The sequence below is a fragment of the Triturus cristatus genome, chromosome 8, assembly GCF_964204655.1.
Source record: "Triturus cristatus chromosome 8, aTriCri1.1, whole genome shotgun sequence".
In the NCBI taxonomy this organism is placed as follows: Eukaryota; Metazoa; Chordata; class Amphibia; order Caudata; family Salamandridae; genus Triturus; species Triturus cristatus.
The window spans coordinates 1,619,357,722-1,619,370,395 of record NC_140591.1 but is presented as its reverse complement, the minus strand read 5'-3'; the positions used below and the strand labels follow the sequence as shown (position 1 = coordinate 1,619,370,395).

The 12,674-nt window shown below is 31.7% G+C and overlaps 11 non-coding genes across 11 annotated transcripts; all 11 read left to right on the top strand.

The window, feature by feature from the left end:
- The first annotated feature begins 1,112 nt into the window (after positions 1-1,112).
- On the top strand, positions 1,113-1,185 carry TRNAT-CGU (transfer RNA threonine (anticodon CGU)). The gene has a single exon. It is a non-coding gene; the product is annotated as a tRNA-Thr (tRNA).
- Positions 1,186-1,619: 434 nt separating this feature from the next.
- On the top strand, positions 1,620-1,693 carry TRNAT-AGU (transfer RNA threonine (anticodon AGU)). Its single transcript has one exon. It is a non-coding gene; the product is annotated as a tRNA-Thr (tRNA).
- A 438-nt stretch (positions 1,694-2,131) lies between these two features.
- TRNAT-CGU (transfer RNA threonine (anticodon CGU)) lies at positions 2,132-2,204 on the top strand. The gene has a single exon. It is a non-coding gene; the product is annotated as a tRNA-Thr (tRNA).
- Positions 2,205-4,170: 1,966 nt separating this feature from the next.
- Positions 4,171-4,243, top strand: TRNAT-CGU (transfer RNA threonine (anticodon CGU)). Its single transcript has one exon. It is a non-coding gene; the product is annotated as a tRNA-Thr (tRNA).
- A 946-nt stretch (positions 4,244-5,189) lies between these two features.
- On the top strand, positions 5,190-5,262 carry TRNAT-CGU (transfer RNA threonine (anticodon CGU)). Its single transcript has one exon. It is a non-coding gene; the product is annotated as a tRNA-Thr (tRNA).
- A 946-nt stretch (positions 5,263-6,208) lies between these two features.
- TRNAT-CGU (transfer RNA threonine (anticodon CGU)) lies at positions 6,209-6,281 on the top strand. The gene has a single exon. It is a non-coding gene; the product is annotated as a tRNA-Thr (tRNA).
- A 434-nt stretch (positions 6,282-6,715) lies between these two features.
- TRNAT-AGU (transfer RNA threonine (anticodon AGU)) lies at positions 6,716-6,789 on the top strand. Its single transcript has one exon. It is a non-coding gene; the product is annotated as a tRNA-Thr (tRNA).
- A 2,476-nt stretch (positions 6,790-9,265) lies between these two features.
- TRNAT-CGU (transfer RNA threonine (anticodon CGU)) lies at positions 9,266-9,338 on the top strand. Its single transcript has one exon. It is a non-coding gene; the product is annotated as a tRNA-Thr (tRNA).
- Positions 9,339-10,285: 947 nt separating this feature from the next.
- TRNAT-CGU (transfer RNA threonine (anticodon CGU)) lies at positions 10,286-10,358 on the top strand. Its single transcript has one exon. It is a non-coding gene; the product is annotated as a tRNA-Thr (tRNA).
- A 434-nt stretch (positions 10,359-10,792) lies between these two features.
- Positions 10,793-10,866, top strand: TRNAT-AGU (transfer RNA threonine (anticodon AGU)). Its single transcript has one exon. It is a non-coding gene; the product is annotated as a tRNA-Thr (tRNA).
- A 438-nt stretch (positions 10,867-11,304) lies between these two features.
- On the top strand, positions 11,305-11,377 carry TRNAT-CGU (transfer RNA threonine (anticodon CGU)). The gene has a single exon. It is a non-coding gene; the product is annotated as a tRNA-Thr (tRNA).
- The last annotated feature ends 1,297 nt before the right edge of the window (positions 11,378-12,674 follow it).

Genomic DNA, 12,674 nt, shown 5'->3' with positions numbered 1-12,674 from the left:
TTAACATTAGAATACATATTAAGACACTTTAACACAGGCACAGAATTTGATCACCAATACTAAATTAATGATCCCTTCTGTATCACTAAAGTAGGTGCTGTGGCTAAGTGGTTAAAGCGCCTGTCTCGTGAACAGGAAATCCTGAGTTCAAATCTCAACAGCACTTTAATATTGGTCCTTACATGTAAAAATAATTTTCATCACGCAAATGTTTAATACATTTTAAAAAGAAAAGTGTTGTTCTGTGAACATTAGAATGGGTCATCTTAAATTGAAAAACAAAAAAACGTGGTATTGTGAAGATTTTCAAAGTAATGCTTTGAATGAAAAAGGGAAAAAAAAATGACAAAGAGCAAAATAGAGATAAAAAATCATTCTAGAGTTGAATTTAAGTAATGCATTCTTAAAGAAGGCATAATTAAAACATTTATGAACAGGATAAGCAATATATCAATGAGGTGTTTATGAACAGGATCAGTATCCTCGTCTAAAGTAGTTGAGTAGAGCGTTTTCTGAACTTAGAAATGATTATGAAAGTGAAGAACTCAGGATTCTCTTGAACACCATATGGCAAACTGTTCCTTAAAGCATTTTCAAGAGGGTGCTGTGGCTTAACTGTTTAAAGCGCCTGTCTAGTAAACAGGAGATCCTGAGCTCAAATCTCTGCAGTGCCTTGCTTTCCTCATTCCTAAATAAAAAATTATTTTCATTAAGTCGTCCTGCGATTCAATTCAATTAGAAAAGTCTGATTTATCTTTCGGTTGAACAGATCATCTTAAACCTAATAAAAACTGAAAGTGTTTTCAATATTATAGTAACAATACTGTGATTGCAAAATCAAAAAGTTATTTCAATGAGCAAGAGGCTGATGAAATATGACCCTAGATTTGAGCAATATTGATGAATATATGTAAAACACTTATTTATAAACTATTCAAAATATGGGATTGAGTTTAAAATGTGTTCTTTTTTAATACAACATAGCTATTCTTGTTTACAGATTAGGAATCCTTGCTTGTTTAACATTAGAATACATATTAAGACACTTTAACACAGGCACAGAAGTTGATCACCAATACTAAATTAATGATCCCTTCTGTATTACTAAAGTAGGTGCTGTGGCTAAGTGGTTAAAGCGCCTCTCTCGTAAACAGGAAATCCTGAGTTCAAATCTCAGCAGCACCTTATTATTGGTCCTTACATGTAAAAATAATTTTCATCACGCAAATGTTTAATACATTTTAAAAAGAAAAGTGTTGTTCTGTGAACATTAGAATGGGTCATCTTAAATTGAAAAACTAAAAAACGTGGTATTGTGAAGATTTTCAAAGTAATGCTTTGAATGAAAAAGGGAAAAAAGACTGACAAAGAGCAAAATAGAGATAAAAAATCCTTCTAGAGTTGAATTCAAGTAATGCATTCTTAAAGAAGGCATAATTAAAACATTTATGAACAGGATAAGCAATATATCAATGAGGTGTTTATCAATAGGATCAGTATCCTCGTCTAAACTATTTGAGTAGTGCGTTTTCGGAACTGAGAAATGATTATGAAAGTGAAAAACTCAGGTTTCTCTTGAACACCATATGGCAAACTGTTCGTTAAAGCATGTTCAAGAGGGTGCTGTGGCTTAGCTGGTTAAAGCGCCTGTCTAGTAAACAGGAGATCCTGAGTTCAAATCTCAGCAGTGCCTTGCTTTCCTCATTCTTAAATAAAAAAATATTTTCATTAAGTCGTCCTGCGATTCAATTAAATTAGAAAAGTCTGATTTATCTTTCGGTTGAACAGATCATCTTAAACCTAATAAAAACTGAAAGTGTTTTCAATATTATATTAACAATACTGTGATTGCAAAATCAAAAAGGGATTTCAATGAGCAAGAGGCAGATTAAATATAACCCTAGATTTGAGCAATATTGATGAATATATGTAAAACACTTATTTATAAACTATTCAAAATATGGGATTGAGTTTAAAATGTGTTCTTTTTTAATACAACATAGCTATTCTTGTTTACATATTAGGAATCCTTGCGTGTTTAACATTAGAATACATATTGAGACACGTTAACACAGGCACAGAATTTGATCACCAATACTAAATTAATGATCCCTTCGGTATCACTAAAGTAGGTGCTGTGGCTAAGTGGTTAAAGCGCCTGTCTCGTAAACAGGAAATCCTGAGTTCAAATCTCAGCAGCACCTTATTATTGGTCCTTACATGTAAAAATAATTTTCATCACGCAAATGTTTAATACATTTTAAAAAGAAAAGTGTTGTTCTGTGAACATTAGAATGGGTCATCTTAAATTGAAAAACAAAAAAACGTGGTATTGTGAAGATTTTCAAAGCAATGCTTTGAATGAAAAAGGGAAAAAAGAGTGACAAAGAGCAAAATAGAGATAAAAAATCATTCTAGAGTTGAATTCAAGTAATGCATTCTTAAAGAAAGCATGATTAAAACATTTATGAACAGGATAAGCAATATATCAATGAGGTGTTTATGAATAGGATCAGTATCCTCGTCTAAAGTAGTTGAGTAGAGCGTTTTCTGAACTTAGAAATGATTATGAAAGTGAAAAACTCAGGATTCTCTTGAACACCATACGGCAAACTGTTCCTTAAAGCATTTTCAAGAGGGTGCTGTGGCTTAGCTGTTTAAAGCGCCTGTCTAGTAAACAGGAGATCCTGAGCTCAAATCTCTGCAGTGCCTTGCTTTCCTCATTCTTAAATAAAAAAAAATTTTCATTAAGTCGTTCTGCGATTCAATTAAATTAGAAAAGTCTGATTTATCTTTCGGTTGAACGGATCATCTTAAACCTAATAAAAACTGAAAGTGTTTTCAATATTATAGTAACGATACTGTGATTGCAAAATCAAAAAGGTATTTCAATGAGCAAGAGGCAGATGAAATATGACCCTAGATTTGAGCAATATTGATGAATATATGTAAAACACTTATTTATAAACTATTCAAAATATGGGATTGAGTTTAAAATGTGTTCTTTTTTAATACAACATAGCTATTCTTGTTTACAGATTAGGAATCCTTGCTTGTTTAACATTAGAATACATATTAAGACACTTTAACGCAGGCACAGAAGTTGATCACCAATACTAAATTAATGATCCCTTCTGTATCACTAAAGTAGGTGCTGTGGCTAAGTGGTTAAAGCGCCTCTCTCGTAAACAGGAAATCCTGAGTTCAAATCTCAGCAGCACATTATTATTGGTCCTTACATGTAAAAATAATTTTCATCACGCAAATGTTTAATACATTTTAAAAAGAAAAGTGTTGTTCTGTGAACATTAGAATGGGTCATCTTAAATTGAAAAAATAAAAAAACGTGGTATTGTGAAGATTTTCAAAGTAATGCTTTGAATGAAAAAGGGAAAAAAGAGTGACAAAGAGCAAAATAGAGATAAAAAATCATTCTAGAGTTGAATTCAAGTAATGCATTCTTAAAGAAGGCATGATTAAAACATTTATGAACAGGATAAGCAATATATCAATGAGTTGTTTATGAATAGGATCAGTATCCTCGTCTAAAGTAGTTGAGTAGAGCGTTTTCTGAACTGAGAAATGATTATGAAAGTGAAAAACTCAGGATTCTCTTGAACACCATATGGCAAACTGTTCGTTAAAGCATGTTCAAGAGGGTGCTGTGGCTTAGCTGGTTAAAGCGCCTGTCCAGTAAACAGGAGATCCTGAGTTCAAATCTCAGCAGTGCCTTGCTTTCCTCATTCTTAAATAAAAAATTATTTTCATTAAGTCGTCCTGCGATTTAATTAAATTAGAAAAGTCTGATTTATCTTTCGATTGAACAGATCATCTTAAACCTAATAAAAACTGAAAGTGTTGTCAATATTATATTAACAATACTTTGATTGCAAAATCAAAAAGGTATTTAAATGAGCAAGAGGCAGATGAAATATAACCCTAGATTTGAGCAATATTGATGAATATATGTAAAACCCTTATTTATAAACTATTCAAAATATGGGATTGAGTTTAAAATGTGTTCTTTTTTAATACAACATAGCTATTCTTGTTTACAGATTAGGAATCCTTGCGTGTTTAACATTAGAATACATATTAAGACACTTTAACATAGGCACAGAATTTGATCACCAATACTAAATTAATGATCCCTTCTGTATCACTAAAGTAGGTGCTGTGGCTAAGTGGTTAAAGCGCCTGTCCCGTAAACAGGAAATCCTGAGTTCAAATCTCAGCAGCACCTTATTATTGGTCCTTACATGTAAAAATAATTTTCATCACGCAAATGTTTAATACATTTTAAAAAGAAAAGTGTTGTTCTGTGAACATTAGAATGGGTCATCTTAAATTGAAAAACAAAAAAACGTGGTATTGTGAAGATTTTTAAAGCAATGCTTTGAATGAAAAAGGGAAAAAAGAGTGACAAAGAGCAAAATAGAGATAAAAAATCATTCTAGAGTTGAATTCAAGTAATGCATTCTTAAAGAAAGCATGATTAAAACATTTATGAACAGGATAAGCAATATATCAATGAGGTGTTTATGAATAGGATCAGTATCCTCGTCTAAAGTAGTTGAGTAGAGCGTTTTCTGAACTTAGAAATGATTATGAAAGTGAAAAACTCAGGATTCTCTTGAACACCATACGGCAAACTGTTCCTTAAAGCATTTTCAAGAGGGTGCTGTGGCTTAGCTGTTTAAAGCGCCTGTCTAGTAAACAGGAGATCCTGAGCTCAAATCTCTGCAGTGCCTTGCTTTCCTCATTCTTAAATAAAAAATTATTTTCATTAAGTCGTACAGCGATTCAATTAAATTAGAAAAGTCTGATTTATCTTTCGGTTGAACGGATCATCTTAAACCTAATAAAAACTGAAAGTGTTTTCAATATTATAGTAACGATACTGTGATTGCAAAATCAAAAAGGTATTTCAATGAGCAAGAGGCAGATGAAATATGACCCTAGATTTGAGCAATATTGATGAATATATGTAAAACACTTATTTATAAACTATTCAAAATATGGGATTGAGTTTAAAATGTGTTCTTTTTTAATACAACATAGCTATTCTTGTTTACAGATTAGGAATCCTTGCTTGTTTAACATTAGAATACATATTAAGACACTTTAACACAGGCACAGAAGTTGATCACCAATACTAAATTAATGATCCCTTCTGTATCACTAAAGTAGGTGCTGTGGCTAAGTGGTTAAAGCGCCTCTCTCGTAAACAGGAAATCCTGAGTTCAAATCTCAGCAGCACCTTATTATTGGTCCTTACATGTAAAAATAATTTTGATCAAGCAAATGTTTAATACATTTTAAAAAGAAAAGTGTTGTTCTGTGAACATTAGAATGGGTCATCTTAAATTGAAAAACTAAAAAACGTGGTATTGTGAAGATTTTCAAAGTAATGCTTTGAATGAAAAAGGGAAAAAAGAGTGACAAAGAGCAAAATAGAGATAAAAAATCATTCTAGAGTTGAATTCAAGTAATGCATTCTTAAAGAAGGCATAATTAAAACATTTATGAACAGGATAAGCAATATATCAATGAGGTGTTTATCAATAGGATCAGTATCCTCGTCTAAACTATTTGAGTAGTGCGTTTTCTGAACTGAGAAATGATTATGAAAGTGAAAAACTCAGGTTTCTCTTGAACACCATATGGCAAACTGTTCGTTAAAGCATGTTCAAGAGGGTGCTGTGGCTTAGCTGGTTAAAGCGCCTGTCCAGTAAACAGGAGATCCTGAGTTCAAATCTCAGCAGTGCCTTGCTTTCCTCATTCTTAAATAAAAAATTATTTTCATTAAGTCGTCCTGCGATTTAATTAAATTAGAAAAGTCTGATTTATCTTTCGATTGAACAGATCATCTTAAACCTAATAAAAACTGAAAGTGTTTTCAATATTATATTAACAATACTGTGATTGCAAAATCAAAAAGGTATTTCAATGAGCAAGAGGCAGATGAAATATAACCCTAGATTTGAGCAATATTGATGAATATATGTAAAACCCTTATTTATAAACTATTCAAAATATGGGATTGAGTTTAAAATGTGTTCTTTTTTAATACAACATAGCTATTCTTGTTTACATATTAGGAATCCTTGCGTGTTTAACATTAGAATACATATTAAGACACGTTAACACAGGCACAGAATTTGATCACCAATACTAAATTAATGATCCCTTCGGTAACACTAAAGTAGGTGCTGTGGCTAAGTGGTTAAAGCGCCTGTCTCGTAAACAGGAAATCCTGAGTTCAAATCTCAGCAGCACCTTATTATTGGTCCTTACATGTAAAAATATTTTTCATCACGCAAATGTTTAATACATTTTAAAAAGAAAAGTGTTGTTCTGTGAACATTAGAATGGGTCATCTTAAATTGAAAAACAAAAAAACGTGGTATTGTGAAGATTTTCAAAGCAATGCTTTGAATGAAAAAGGGAAAAAAGAGTGACAAAGAGCAAAATAGAGATAAAAAATCATTCTAGAGTTGAATTCAAGTAATGCATTCTTAAAGAAGGCATGATTAAAACATTTATGAACAGGATAAGCAATATATCAATGAGTTGTTTATGAATAGGATCAGTATCCTCGTCTAAAGTAGTTGAGTAGAGCGTTTTCTGAACTGAGAAATGATTATGAAAGTGAAAAACTCAGGATTCTCTTGAACACCATATGGCAAACTGTTCCTTAAAGCATCTTCAAGAGGGTGCTGTGGCTTAGCTGGTTAAAGCGCCTGTCTAGTAAACAGGAGATCCTGAGTTCAAATCTCAGCAGTGCCTTGCTTTCCTCATTCTTAAATAAAAAATTATTTTCATTAAGTCGTCCTGCGATTCAATTAAATTAGAAAAGTCTGATTTATCTTTCTGATGAACAGATCATCTTAAACCTAATAAAAACTGAAAGTGTTTTCAATATTATAGTAACGATACTGTGATTGCAAAATCAAAAAGGTATTTCAATGAGCCAGAGGCAGATGAAATATGACCCTAGATTTCAGCAATATTGATGAATATATGTAAAACACTTATTTGTAAACTATTCAAAATATGGGATTGAGTTTAAAATGTGTTCTTTTTTAATACAACATAGCTATTCTTGTTTACAGATTAGGAATCCTTGCTTGTTTAACATTAGAATACATATTAAGACACTTTAACATAGGCACAGAATTTGATCACCAATACTAAATTAATGATCCCTTCTGTATCACTAAAGTAGGTGCTGTGGCTAAGTGGTTAAAGCGCCTGTCTCGTAAACAGGAAATCCTGAGTTCAAATCTCAACAGCACTTTAATATTGGTCCTTACATGTAAAAATAATTTTCATCACGCAAATGTTTAATACATTTTAAAAAGAAAAGTGTTGTTCTGTGAACATTAGAATGGGTCATCTTAAATTGAAAAACAAAAAAACGTGGTATTGTGAAGATTTTCAAAGTAATGCTTTGAATGAAAAAGGGAAAAAAGAGTGACAAAGAGCAAAATAGAGATAAAAAATCATTCTAGAGTTGAATTCAAGGAATGCATTCTTAAAGAAGGCATAATTAAAACATTTATGAACAGGATAAGCAATATATCAAAGAGGTGTTTATGAATAGGATCAGTATCCTCGTCTAAAGTAGTTGAGTAGAGCGTTTTCTGAACTTAGAAATGATTATGAAAGTGAAAAACTCAGGGTTCTCTTGAACACCATATGGCAAACTGTTCCTTAAAGTATTTTCAAGAGGGTGCTGTGGCTTAGCTGGTTAAAGCACCTGTCTAGTAAACGAGAGATACTGAGTTCAAATTTCAGCAGTGCCTTGCTTTCCTCATTCTTCAATAAAAAATTATTTTCATTAAGTCGTCCTTTGATTCAATTAAATTAGAAAAGTCTGATTTATCTTTCGGTTGAACAGATCATCTTAAACCAAATAAAAACTCAAAGTGTTTTCAATATTATAGTAACAATACTGTGATTGCAAAATCAAAAAGGTATTTCAATGAGCAAGAGGCAGATGAAATATAACCCTAGATTTGAGCAATATTGATGAATATATGTAAAACACTTATTTATAAACTATTCAAAATATGGGATTGAGTTTAAAATGTGTTCTTTTTTAATACAACATAGCTATTCTTGTTTACAGATTAGGAATCCTTGCTTGTTTAACATTAGAATACATATTAAGACACTTTAACACAGGCACAGAAGTTGATCACCAATACTAAATTAATGATCCCTTCTGTATCACTAAAGTAGGTGCTGTGGCTAAGTGGTTAAAGCGCCTCTCTCGTAAACAGAAAATCCTGAGTTCAAATCTCAGCAGCACCTTATTATTGGTCCTTACATGTAAAAATAATTTTCATCACGCAAATGTTTAATACATTTTAAAAAGAAAAGTGTTGTTCTGTGAACATTAGAATGGGTCATCTTAAATTGAAAAACTAAAAAACGTGGTATTGTGAAGATTTTCAAAGTAATGCTTTGAATGAAAAAGGGAAAAAAGAGTGACAAAGAGCAAAATAGAGATAAAAAATCATTCTAGAGTTGAATTCAAGTAATGCATTCTTAAAGAAGGCATAATTAAAACATTTATGAACAGGATAAGCAATATATCAATGAGGTGTTTATCAATAGGATCAGTATCCTCGTCTAAACTATTTGAGTAGTGCGTTTTCTGAACTGAGAAATGATTATGAAAGTGAAAAACTCAGGTTTCTCTTGAACACCATATGGCAAACTGTTCGTTAAAGCATGTTCAAGAGGGTGCTGTGGCTTAGCTGGTTAAAGCGCCTGTCCAGTAAACAGGAGATCCTGAGTTCAAATCTCAGCAGTGCCTTGCTTTCCTCATTCTTAAATAAAAAATTATTTTCATTAAGTCGTCCTGCGATTTAATTAAATTAGAAAAGTCTGATTTATCTTTCGATTGAACAGATCATCTTAAAGCTAATAAAAACTGAAAGTGTTTTCAATATTATATTAACAATACTGTGATTGCAAAATCAAAAAGGTATTTCAATGAGCAAGAGGCAGATGAAATATAACCCTAGATTTGAGCAATATTGATGAATATATGTAAAACCCTTATTTATAAACTATTCAAAATATGGGATTGAGTTTAAAATGTGTTCTTTTTTAATACAACATAGCTATTCTTGTTTACATATTAGGAATCCTTGCGTGTTTAACATTAGAATACATATTAAGACACGTTAACACAGGCACAGAATTTGATCACCAATACTAAATTAATGATCCCTTCGGTAACACTAAAGTAGGTGCTGTGGCTAAGTGGTTAAAGCGCCTGTCTCGTAAACAGGAAATCCTGAGTTCAAATCTCAGCAGCACCTTATTATTGGTCCTTACATGTAAAAATATTTTTCATCACGCAAATGTTTAATACATTTTAAAAAGAAAAGTGTTGTTCTGTGAACATTAGAATGGGTCATCGTAAATTGAAAAACAAAAAAACGTGGTATTGTGAAGATTTTCAAAGCAATGCTTTGAATGAAAAAGGGAAAAAAGAGTGACAACGAGCAAAATAGAGATAAAAAATCATTCTAGAGTTGAATTCAAGTAATTCATTCTTAAAGAAGGCATGATTAAAACATTTATGAACAAGATAAGCAATATATCAATGAGGTGTTTATGAATAGGATCAGTATCCTCATCTAAAGTAGTTGAGTAGAGCGTTATCTGAACTGAGAAATGATTATGAAAGTGAAAAACTCAGGATTCTCTTGAACACCATATGGCAAACTGTTCCTTAAAGCATTTTCAAGAGGGTGCTGTGGCTTAGCTGGTTAAAGCGCCTGTCTAGTAAACAGGAGATCCTGAGTTTAAATCTCAGCAGTGCCTTGCTTTCCTCATTCTTAAATAAAAAACTATATTCATTAAGTTGTCCTGCGATTCAATTCAATTAGAAAAGTCTGATTTATCTTTCGGTTGAACAGATCATCTTAAACCTAATACAAACTGAAAGTGTTTTCAATATTATAGTAACAATACTGTGATTGCAAAAATCAAAAAGGTATTTCAATGAGCAAGAGGCAGATGAAATATGACCCTAGATTTGAGCAATATTGATGAATATATGTAAAAAACTTATTTATAAACTATTCAAAATATGGTATTGAGTTTAAAATGTGTTCTTTTTTAATACAACATAGCTATTCTTGTTTACAGATTAGGAATCCTTGCTTGTTTAACATTAGAATACATATTAAGACACTTTAACACAGGCACAGAAGTTGATCACCAATACTAAATTAATGATCCCTTCTGTATCACTAAAGTAGGTGCTGTGGCTAAGTGGTTAAAGCGCCTGTCTCGTAAACAGGAAATCCTGAGTTCAAATCTCAGCAGCACTTTATTATTGGTCCTTACATGTAAAAATAATTTTCATCACGCAAATGTTTAATACATTTTAAAAAGAAAAGTGTTGTTCTGTGAACATTAGAATGGGTCATCTTAAATTGAAAAACTAACAAACGTGGTATTGTGAAGATTTTCAAAGTAATGCTTTGAATGAAAAAGGGAAAAAAGAGTGACAAAGAGCAAAATAGAGATGAAAAATCATTCTAGAGTTGAACTCAAGTAATGCATTCTTAAAGAAGGCATAATTAAAACATTTATGAACAGGATAAGCAATATATCAATGAGGTGTTTATGAATAGGATCAGTATCCTCGTCTAAACTATTTGAGTAGTGCATTTTCTGAACTGAGAAATGATTATGAAAGTGAAAAACTCAGGATTCTCTTGAACACCATATGGCAAACTGTTCCTTACAGCATTTTCAAGAGGGTGCTGTGGCTTAGCTGGTTAAAGCGCCTGTCTAGTAAACAGGAGATCCTGAGTTCAAATCTCAGCAGTGCCTTCTTTTCCTTATTCTTAAATAAAAAACTATTTTCATTAAGTTGTCCTGCGATTCAATTCAATTAGAAAAGTCTGATTTATCTTTCGGTTGAACAGATCATCTTAAACCTAATAAAAACTGAAAGTGTTTTCAATATTATGGTAACGATACTGTGATTGCAAAATCAAAAAGGTATTTCAATGAGCAAGAGGCAGATGAAATATGACCCTAGATTTCAGCAATATTGATGAATATATGTAAAACACTTATTTGTAAACTATTCAAAATATGGGATTGAGTTTAAAATGTGTTCTTTTTTAAAACAACATAGCTATTCTTGTTTACAGATTAGGAATCCTTGCTTGTTTAACATTAGAATACATATTAAGACACTTTAACACAGGCACAGAATTTGATCACCAATACTAAATTAATGATCCCTTCTGTATCACTAAAGTAGGTGCTGTGGCTAAGTCGTTAAAGCGCCTGTCTCGTAAACAGGAAATCCTGAGTTCAAATCTCAGCAGCACCTTATTATTGGTCCTTACATGTAAAAATAATTTTCATCACGCAAATGTTTAATACATTTTAAAAAGAAAAGTGTTGTTCTGTGAACATTAGAATGGGTCATCTTAAATTGAAAAACTAAAAAACGTGGTATTGTGAAGATTTTCAAAGTAATGCTTTGAATGAAAAAGGGAAAAAAGAGTGACAAAGAGCAAAATAGAGATAAAAAATCATTCTTGAGTTGAATTCAAGTAATGCATTCTTAAAGAAGGCATAATTAAAACATTTATGAACAGGATAAGCAATATATCAATGAGGTGTTTATCAATAGGATCAGTATCCTCGTCTAAACTATTTGAGTAGTGCGTTTTCGGAACTGAGAAATGATTATGAAAGTGAAAAACTCAGGTTTCTCTCGAACACCATATGGCAAACTGTTCGTTAAAGCACGTTCAAGAGGGTGTTGTGGCTTAGCTGGTTAAAGCACCTGTCCAGTAAACAAGAGATCCTGTGTTCAAATCTCAGCAGTGCCTTGCTTTCCTCATTCCTAAATAAAAAATTATTTTCATTAAGTCGTCCTGCGATTCAATTAAATTAGAAAAGTCTGATTTATCTTTCGGTTGAACAGATCATCTTAAACCTAATAAAAACTGAAAGTGTTTTCAATATTATATTAACAATACTGTGATTGCAAAATCAAAAAGTTATTTCAATGAGCAAGAGGCTGATGAAATATGACCCTAGATTTGAGCAATATTGATGAATATATGTAAAACACTTATTTATAAACTATTCAAAATATGGGATTGACTTTAAAATGTGTTCTTTTTTAATACAACATAGCTATTCTTGTTTACAGATTAGGAATCCTTGCTTGTTTAACATTAGAATACATATTAAGACACTTTAACACAGGCACAGAAGTTGATCACCAATACTAAATTAATGATCCCTTCTGTATTACTAAAGTAGGTGCTGTGGCTAAGTGGTTAAAGCGCCTCTCTCGTAAACAGGAAATCCTGAGTTCAAATCTCAGTAGCACCTTATTATTGGTCCTTACATGTAAAAATAATTTTCATCACGCAAATGTTTAATACATTTTAAAAAGAAAAGTGTTGTTCTGTGAACATTAGAATGGGTCATCTTAAATTGAAAAACTAAAAAACGTGGTATTGTGAAGATTTTCAAAGTAATGCTTTGAATGAAAAAGGGAAAAAAGACTGACAAAGAGCAAAATAGAGATAAAAAATCCTTCTAGAGTTGAATTCAAGTAATGCATTCTTAAAGAAGGCATAATTAAAACATTTATGAACAGGATAAGC